General features: G+C 38.9%; 1 pseudogene; it reads left to right on the top strand.

Moving 5' to 3' along the window:
• Positions 1-8,544: 8,544 nt before the first annotated feature.
• LOC100963236 overlaps positions 8,545-10,844 on the top strand; it is a 54,092-nt pseudogene continuing 51,792 nt past the window's right edge.

Below are 10,844 nucleotides of genomic sequence, written 5' to 3'. Positions count from 1 at the left end.
ACCCCGAGAAGATTAGCAAGTACAATCCTTGAAATAACGCAAGCCTGGGACTAGTTTGTGTTCCTACTAGCAAGAAAAGAAAAACCTTGACGTTTATAGGACTTCCAGTAAGGAAGAAGGCTCAGGACAGACCACCTCGGCAGGAAGAAATATTAGTCTGAATGGCTGCTTTGACTCTGCCTGACAAAGCCTAAAAGAAAGTCTTAACACAGTCAAACCATTTCTAAGTAATTTAACTGTCCAAAACAAAGCTCAAGACTATTTACAGGAATTAAAAATATCTATTATCTAATAAGAAAATATACAATGTCTGGCATCAAATCAAAAGCTACATCTGGCTCAGCACCAGCCACATACACCTGAGCTGGCAGGTTTGAATCCAGCCCAGGCCTGCCAAACAATGATGGCAGCAACCAAAAAATAGCTGGGCATTGTGGCAGGCACCTGTGATCCCAGCTACTTGGGAGGCTGAGGCAGAAGACTCACTTGAGCCCAGGAGCTGGAGGTTGCTGTGAGCTGTGATGCCAAGGCACTCTACCCAAGGGGACAGCTTGAGGCTCCTGTCTCAAAAAAAAAAAAAAAAGCTACATCCAAATTGAGCAGAAGAAAAAAAATAAGAAAGAAGAGAATAAATATCAAAGAAACAGAAAATGGAAGATATGGAGAGAAAATCAATGAAACCCAAAACTGATTCTTAGGGATGATTAATAAATTGATAAATTTCTGCCAGAACTGACCAGGCTAAAAAGAAAGAAGGCATAAATTGCCAACACCAGAAATGAGAGGAGTTATGGGACTACAGATTCAGATTCTAGAGGTATGGAATATTCCCTCTAGAGTGAGGGAGTATTATGAACAACTCTACCAATAAATTTACAACTTAGATGGAGTTGAAAGGCACCAGCTACCAAAGCTCATTCAAAAAGAAAAAATAATATGAATAAGCCAATATCCACTCTCAAAACGTGAATTTGTAGTTAAAAACCTTCCCTCAGTGAAATTTCAGATACAGATTTCTTATTTCCAAACTCTACCAAAACTCCTTCAGAAATTTAAGAAGATATATTCATTGCCTTTTTTTTTTGAGACAGCCTTAAGCTATCCCCCTGAGTAGAGTGCTGTGGCATCACAGCTCACAGCAACCTCCAACTCCTAGGCTTAAGTGAGTCTCCCGCCTCTGCCTCCCAAGTAGCTGGGACCACAGGCGCCCGCCACAACACCCAGCTATATTTTGGTTGCAGCCGTCATTGTTGTTTGGCAGGCCCGGGCTGGATTTGAACCCACCACCTTAGGTGTATGTGGCTGGCGCCTTAGCCAGTTGAGCCACAGGCACCGAGCCTATCATTGTCTTGATTGCAGTGATAGTTTCACAAATGAACACATCATAACTTATGAAATTGTACCTTGCAAATGCATGCCAATAATATGTCAATAATTTTTTTTGAGACAGTTTCACTTTGTTGCCCTTGGTAGAGTGCCGTAGTGTCATACCTCACATCAACCTCAAACTCCTGTACTCAAGAGATTCTCTTGCCTCCCAAGTAGCTGGGACTACCGGCGTCCACCAAAACGTCCAGCTATTTTTTAGAGATGGGGTCTTACTCTTGCTCAGGCTGGTCTTCAAGCAATCCACCCATCTCGGCCTCCCAGAGTGCTAGGATTACAGGCTCAATAATTTATTTTAAAGAATTTTAAAAATTATATTCCCAGTAAATGGGCAATGAGTAATTTTCATAGGGACATGTCCAACATTCAGTAAGAAAATGATAAGAAAATAATATTGAAATATTATTTAATAATTCTTACCAATTTTAAAAATAAAAAGACCAAATAAATGCTGACAAATTGTGGTGAGACTAGTCTATTCCACATAAACTGGTGGATTTGTAAACTTTTGTACTCATATGGAAAACAATACAGTAATACATTTCATTGACAGGTTTGTGGAAACTGCTACTTTAAGTGAAACCATGTATAACCAAACCAATTTTCCCCCTTGTTACAGTATAATGAAACAATGTTGAAGGAAATAACATTATTTTAGGACTGTCTATACCTTGTTTCTTTTAAAGTTGCAGTTTCCAGGACCAGGGACCTGTTCACCCACATTAAGTGAAGAGTTACTGAATTATGACAACCCGTGATATATGTGTGTGTGTGTATCAGTCTGTGTATATATCAGCTGTCATCAATAATTTAATGCTCATTTTTCCAATAGCTTTTTAAAACATGTTTCAAGAAAATTATTTTAACTAAATCAAGATGTTTACTTTATTATTCAGAATAGGAAAAAATGGAAACGATTTAAATACTATCACTGTAGGAGAGGTTTTATAAATTGTGTTGCTGCTACATTTGAAACTCCGTGTAAGCCAAAGAAAAGTAAATAATTGAACAAGTGAAAACACAGATGTCAATATAATGCATATGTTATATTTACAACTATTTTTAAGCTTATGCTTATGAATGAGTGAGACAACAAAGTCTGGATATAACATCTCAAAATAGAAATAGCTTTGTTATGGCAGGGACAATATTGATGATTTTTAAAAGTTGATGTCATTGTTAACACTTGTTTTAACAGACAAAAGAGGCACTCAATCAAAATGTTTCTTACAATGTAGATTTTCCTCTATTTTGAGGTATTCATTCTTAGAGATAATTTTCTATTAGTGATAACTAATTTGCACTGTTTCATCTATTTTCTCTCTTAATCTCATCAGTGAGCTGAAGTGGAGACCTAATCAGCAAACAGCGTGAAGCCCTAACCCAGACCACAACCTTGTTAACAGGACGTTTATCAGCTGAGTTAAGAGGCTACGACCACAACTACAGGGGAGGCTGGGAATGAGGAATGAAATGACCGCATTCTGTCTTGTGTACTAAAAATAGTAGTGTTCGTGGAAAACTAACAAAAATGATAAAAATACCAATAAAAAACATCTATGGAAAAATACACACCACAACTTGTATCCTGCATCTTGCTTGGTCACTCGATCTTCCCAAGAAAGGCGGATCCCTGAATATATTTGCTTCAGATAAAATCTTGTTTTTCTAAAAGTAAGACTCAGTCTTGAGATACTGCTTTTTTTTTTTAATTTCTCTCAAAATGAATGATATAACTTCAGTGCCTCTTATCTTCACTTACAGGGGCTTCATGACGTAGCTCAACTTTGGAGAAAACTTAGAATTCTGGGAACCAGAAAATATTTCCCAACTCTGCTTATGGCTGAAGTGTTCTCTTTACCTGTATGAAAGCTTGTTTCAGCATGCTTCAAAACATTTTTCTACACTATGAAAAATCACTTAGGAACCATCTCTACTTGCCCATTTTTATACTGACATCATTTCCCTACATTCTCATCACCTATAACCTAATTGCATTATGGAACACAAGTTCAAATCACTTCAGCTATGCTGTTAAGTGATTTAACTCAACATATCATACTGTACAATGCATGGCATTTTTTCTGCTGAGTTCACACAAGTTTCTTAAATCTTGCCATTTGTACATTTAGAAGACTTGTAGAAATTACCTAATAAAATATCTATGAGAACTAAGTGAGTGCACGTATTAAGCGCAGCAAATATTTATTATCATTATCATTTTCCATAGTGGAAAAATGATTTCCGGTAAACCAAATCTATCTGAGCTGGATAACTATTTCTATGTTCACTACTACATTGAACATAGAAACACGATGAAAAACATTGTACTATACATTTACATTTTGGCTCTCACCATTATTAAATTTGCCTTTGTCAGAAATATAATAAACTCCAAATTATTTTTTTTCATTCAGTATTTGGAAGAAGTTGACTTTTGAGGGGAATGTGTTGATTCTAAACCAATATTAACATTAGTGCTTATTTATTAGTTCCTGACACAAAGTTATTCAAAAATAATTGTTAAAATGAGCTAAAAAATAACTTGAGAATACAAAAAGAAGTTTAAAAAACATTAATCAATCCCAATTTAGAGTCAGAACAGAGTCTATCTGCAGTGGAATCTGGGGGAATTCTTGGCTTTGATGACCACTAAGTCATCTCCTTCAAAAGTCATCATGGAAGAAACATACAGGCAGATACAAAAGAGAATAAACATATGAATAATATAAAATATCAAATGGTTACATTAAAACAAATACACTCACTGCTTCGCAAAGCTAGAAATAATTTCAGCCATCATTTGATCTACTTCCTCCATTTTATAAATAAATTAGAGTTCAGAGAAGTCAAATAACTCTCAGTCACACATTCATAGTTGGCAGAACTTAAATCCTAATACTGTGCTTCTTCTTCTCTTCTCCTTCTTCTCCTTCTCCTTTTAGGTAAAACAGAATCTTGTTCTGTTACCCAGACTGGAGTACAATGGCATCATCATAGCTCACTGCAACCTCCAGTTCCCAGGCTCAAGTGATCCCCCTGACTCAGCATCCTGAGTAGCTGGGACTACAGACACTGGTCATCATGTCTGGTTACTTTTTAATAATTTTTTTTTCTTTTTTTGCAGAGACAGGGATCCAACAATGTCACTCTGACTGGTTTCAAACTTCTGGGCTCAGGCCATCTTCCCGGGTCAGCCTCCCAAAGTTCTGGGATTACAGGTATAAACCATGCACCCAGACCGGTTCATCTTCCATGTCATGTCAAGTAAGAAAGCAAAAAATGGAGCTTGCTACAGATATATATGGATTGATCAAGATTAAAATGTTATTTGTAAACCAAACACAAGAGATATTTTAGAACAGATTTTCTGTTTTTAGGAAATCAATTATATTCATGAGTAGCCAATGGCAAATTAAATGTCTCATATACTACATGTTGACCCTCATTATTAATTTTGTCTTTCGAGCCAACTTTCAGTCAAAATTTCTGTGTAAATGTAATTGTGATTAAAACAATCTTTAAATAATTATTTATGATATTTTGTGACTGCACATGGACAGTCAAAATGATGAAATATTTTATCTTCACTCATCCTCCATGCTTTCATTATTAATTAGGACTAGATCTTCTATTTGCATTAAATATGTATTTATATGGAAGTATTGATAAAATAACACTCTTATTTAATAGAAAGTGTTCATTTAATTCTTCACCATAGGAAGTGTGTTCAGTAAAAGGAAAAAAAAGTGATAAGCTCCAAGCATTAATCCAAGTGTCTTTTTCTTAAGAGCTAGAAGAGATTTTAGAAATTATTAAGTTTCAGTATCAATTTATTAATGAAGAAACTGTGACCCAAAGATTATTCACAGCTGTAGGGCTATTAGAGCAAGAACAGAAATACAATTCTTACATCTTACTTATTCTTTTCAGAGATGGTTGAATATATTTTAACACATGTATCTGAAAATTTAAAGCCCCAAGGTCAGGTTCTCAAGTTGAAAACTGCATAACTATAAATCTTGAATGATTTTATTGATAATGTTACCCAAAGTAGAACATTTTAATCTAATTTTGGAAAGTGTAATAAATAAATTAAAATCTCAGATACTTGCAGTAGAGCTTACCTCAGCTTCCCACCTTAAACAACATTTACTGTATTTACTAATGCAGGTCTTATTCTAGAAAAAAGAACAAACCTAACAATTTGCAATAAAACAGCGATAATAAAAAGAGGAGGATAGGTGGAAATAAATCTTTTATTAGAAGCTTGACATATAAAAAATAGAAATGCCATTTTTTGAAAAGGAATAAATATATTATGAAGGTGGGTAGTTACAATGGATTAAAGACAAACTCAAGGAGCATAATTTACTAGAAATAAAAACCATGGCATATTTAACCATGGCATATCTAACCACGGATAGAGAGAGAGTCTTCTTTCATGTATATAATTAGCCTGGAGGTTCTGATGTGCAAGAAAAATGAAAATAAAAAGATATCTTTAATAAAAGATAAAGAATGTCACTTTTTGCTCAAACACCAGATGACAAAGTCAATAAGCGTGGGACTTCATGCTCCACAGACACTGAGGGCTCCAAGCACCTTAGGTAGAATAAGATAAGGCAAAAAAGTTCTCTATAAATGCCCCAGGTTATCAAGACACACAACAGAGAAAGAGACTGGGCGTGGCAGAGGAGGCACATGGACAGACCTTACGTACATTCACTTGTTTCACAGCTTCCAACAGTCACCATGCACCTCTCCTAGTTCAGGACACTTCCCATTTTATTTCAGTCTACCCCATCATGGACTAATGGTTCAAGATTCTAAAAATGTATCCACATTCCAGTCATTTAATTTAAAACCTATAGTGTCACAAGCTTAAAAGGAGTGAAGCAATAAACGTCATAGGAGCTGGAATAAAGGATAAGATCTCAAACTCTGACAGACAGCCATCTGGCCACCAAAGCTGTCTCCCTAAATTCCTTAATACCAGAATTCGAAGACTACTAAATTTGGAATAACTTAAATATGGTTAATTTTTCAGACATGTAAATAGCAGGTTATTTTCATTCCAAGTTTAATAATTAGCCTAAAATTAATAAATATGTATTTTGACCAGATGCTCATTGGTCAAATGATAATTGGTATTACGACAAATTATAATTCATTTACTTCCAAGTTGTCTTCACATACAGGCAACAGGATTAAACAATGCAGACACACCACGTTCTGACACATGGATTGTTTTAGGATAAGAAAACCAAACCTTCTTTGACTCAGAATGGCCTGCAGTACACATCATCTATCACTGTATATCACTAAAAACTCCGAGTGTGTCCCCATATGATTAGTTTTCTTACAGCCAGGGAGAACAAATCAAAACAACTTATTTTCAGATGAAGAAACTAAAGCCTAATTGGAGGATGTGTATGGACCCCACAAAATCAACAACAAGAAAGAAATTTAAAGCAGCCTTCTTTGTGTTGTGAACATTCCAAACTCTCTTTTATAGCATTTTGAAAATATATTAAAAATTCCATAAATATGTATGATTATCACATGTCAACTAAAAATAAAAGAGGAAAAAAGTCTCCCAACTACACCGCTGAGTACTGACACACATCTCATTCAGTGGCTCACATCAGTCAGTGACGTGGTTGAGTTTCTCCATTCATTTTTGATCTGGTAACCTTGAGATTTTACACCACTTAAGTTTTATTACCTGGAAATTACATCTAATTTATCTCCACAAATACACTGGAATCGAATAAATGTAATGTAAATCAGTAATCAGGTGGCTTTAAGACCTCCTTTAATTAGACCTGTGGTAATTTGCCTAGCAAATACATCACTGTGCAATCAAATTAATGTATATAATAATTCTAAAGGGGCTCCTTTGCCATTGGGAGGCTGTAGGCGTGCCGCATAGCAAGTAGTGCCAAGGTGCTCCCTGGTCTGCAGCTTTTCTAGCGAGTGAGTTCTTCTCATTAGGGAATTAGTAACTAACTTCTGTTCCAGGCACGTTCCCCCTCTTGCCTGGGTAACCCAAAGCCAGAACACGCCAAAGATTTCCCATGTAGCTTTTAAGTTGTATCTTCTGCTAGTGATGTCTTACCCCAGCCTACAAGCCTTTCTGTTATTAAAAATTCACAGACTTATTTATAAGCTGTCTCAAAGGGCTCCTTCGTCAGACTCAGCAGTCCACCTGACAGGGATGATTATAGAAGTCCACAGAAGACGAAAACTGATCAATGGCTCCTCTTTGTAAAGAGACTTCAATATAGAGGCAAAAGCACCCAGTAGTGTGATCTGAAGCTGTATAAACCCACACAAAGCAGGGTCATACGGAGAAGGAGCAGGTCTGTCTTCAGCTCCAAATGCATTTGCGATCTGCTTTCCACTCCTCACAGCCGTCTTTAGTAAAGTGGAATTAAAACTGCATCTTTCACCATAAATTAATAACGCTATTCTTTTCTTCAAAGACCTTTACTCCAAAATGCTCAACATATCATATTCTGTCAACACCAGAGTGTTTTCATTCGTCTCTACTGGCAACTTGTTCACAGCATACTCCAGGATCACATTACTATGACTACTACTGCCTGTATTTAAAATTGCCATTTGTTGTGTGAACACCACATATTTACAGCTCTTCATTTGTTAACCTACTTAATACTCAAATTTTAAAAAATAACCTGTGTGAATATTTTAGCCCCATTTTTCAGACAGAGAAACTGAGTTTCAGACAGATTGTGTAAACCTCTCGGCTAGTTGGCTGATGGAGCACAACCCAGATTTGTCCAGCTCCAAAGACAGCATTGCACCAGTTCAGCAATACGTGCCCCATCCACAAGACGTCCGAAGTGTCCTATATTAAGGTTTAGGGATTCTATTTTTATCCACTTCGTTCCATTATAAATTCAACAACTATTTTCTGAGTCTTCCTAGTGGCAGGCAAGATAAAAGACTAGAGACACAACGAGGAGGAAAGCAGACCTGATTCCTACCTCACAGCGTTTACAACCCCATAGTTACACAAATAAATAGAAGTTTGTAGCTGTGACAGATGTCAGGACGGAAGAATGGGTATCTTTCAGCAAGATAGGTATTTGCAGCACCCTAGGGACAGTAAGGAAAAGGCATTTTTAAAGAATGGAGAAAGGCCCACGGAGCCAGGCTCAGCTGGGGCAGAAGAGGCTGAGTGAAAGCGTGTGTGCAGGAGAAAAGGAGGACCTGCCACTGGGAGAAACCGCCCCGCTGCAGATCAGAACTTCTCAGGCAGCTGCCACGAACCAGCACAACCCTCACCACTGGGTTTGGAAGGATAAATTGTTAGCCTAATCTTGCTCATTAGAAATAGAAATTATAAATTTCTATTTAGGAAATTTAGGAAAGGATAAATTGTTAGCCTAATCTTGCCCATTAGAAATAGAAATTATAATGACTACCCAGCCCCATAGCCAGCTAGCAGAAGGACTGAGCGTTGAATTCGGGGCAGCCTCACCTGAAAGCCAGCACCGCGTCACCACATTCCTCTGCCTCGGAATCTGCCTGCTAGGTCGGCTGCTTCGGCTGAGCATCAGCTGAGACTATTCAGAGCTGATTAAGAACTGCTGTGTGACAGGGCTCCACTGAAACACCTCATCAAAAGATGGGAGCCAAAGGATCAAAGGAAGAGGGAACTACCAGAAGTGCAGATCATTTTTTCCAAAATCATCACTGACGCGAAATAGTGCATGAATGCAAAGTGTGAAAATGTATCAGTCCTCGCCTTCTGTTTTTTTCATTCCCAACTCCAACTCCACGCACGCCTTTGGAGAGATCTGCTGTAATCACCTCAGTCCCAGGGAATGCTGACAGTTTCATCAGGATTCTCCCAAATTGCTGCAGACTAGAAACCCAAACACGTACAAATTAACCATGTCCGTAAGAATTAATATAACTGCGAAGGCTTCCAAGTGAGATAGAGCGGCTCTGCAGCTGCAGAAATAAAAGATGAACTCGGAAATGGGGCTCACTTTGGTGGAGACTTTCAAAATATCACAAAACTAAAATGAAAGTGTTTATTCAAGATCCACATCCTAACCTTGTATAAAAATCCCTAGTCAGAAATCCTGTGCTCTATGCAAAATATCTTCTGAAGCCCAGCACAGTGATGCTGGAATCATGCCGAGGCTGCTTCAAACTCATTGGTTTGGGGGGGGGGGTTGGGTTGGGTTTTTTGGGGGGGTTTTTTGCAATTTTTGGCTGTGGCTGGGTTTGAACCCACCACCTCCGGTATATGGGGCAGGTGCCTTACTCCTTTGAGCCTCAGGCACTGCCTCAAACTCATTGTTTTACTCCTGTGGAGACTCTCGGACTGACCTCCAAGCCTTCAGACTAGTGCTTTTGCTGCAATGACCTTCCTTCCTGTAGGCATTTCTAAAAGGCTTCCTCATTCCTTAAGGTCCAGTGTAAATGATGAATATTTTAGGAAGTATCCAGATGTCCTAGTCAGAATTATTTTTTCCTCTCTTCATTCCCATGAGACTTTTTTCTACTTTTACTATTAGACTTATCCCAATGTGACACATTGGAAGTCTGTGCTGTCTCTCCCATTCACTAAATGAGAACACCAGAAGGTCACAAAAGGGACTTTATCCACCCTCCCCCAACACAGAAGAGTGTACTAAGACTATATTTGTTGACTTACAGGTTTTCTTATTTTAAGAATCTAATTCTTATGGCCACACATTTACTTTCTTGTTTATAACAGTTTGTCTTCTTATGTGACTTTTAGAGTTGTGTCCTATAGGGGGTTGTGTCATACCCCCAGGCTATGGACTGCTACAGTCAGTGGCCTGTTAGCAACTGGGCACTACAGCTTGAGGTAAGCAGTGGGCAAGTGAGCCAAGCTTCATCTGTATTTACAGCCGCTCTCCACTGTGTGCATCACAGCTGAGTCCCGCCTCCTATCAGGTCCACCACTGTGCGCATCACAATTGACTACCGCCTCCTGTCAGGTCCACCACTGTGTGTGTCACAGCTGAGTCCCGCCTCCTGTCAGGTCCACCACTGTGTGTGTCACAGCCTGAGTCCCGCCTCCTGTCAGGTCTTCTACTGTGTGCATCACAGCCTGAGGCCCGCCTCCTGTCACGTCCACCACTGTGTGCCTCACAGCTGAGTCCCGCCTCCTGTCAGGTCCACCACTGTGTGCATCACAGCTGAGTCCCGCCTCCTGTCAGGTCCTCTACTGCGTGCCTCACAGCTGAGTCCCGCCTCCTATCAGGTCCACCACTGTGCGCATCACAATTGACTACCGCCTCCTGTCAGGTCCACCACTGTGTGCGTCACAGCCTGAGTCCCGCCTCCTGTCAGGTCTTCTACTGTGTGCATCACAGCCTGAGTCCCGCCTCCTGTCAGGTCCACCACTGTGTGCGTCACAGCCTGAGTCCCCGCCTCCTGTCAGGTCC

The sequence above is a fragment of the Otolemur garnettii genome, unplaced genomic scaffold (assembly GCF_000181295.1).
Source record: "Otolemur garnettii isolate 467f Iridium unplaced genomic scaffold, OtoGar3 scaffold00132, whole genome shotgun sequence".
Taxonomy (NCBI): domain Eukaryota; kingdom Metazoa; phylum Chordata; class Mammalia; order Primates; family Galagidae; genus Otolemur; species Otolemur garnettii.
The sequence above is the reverse complement of the archived record's forward strand: the minus strand, read 5'-3'. Positions and strand labels throughout refer to the sequence as shown.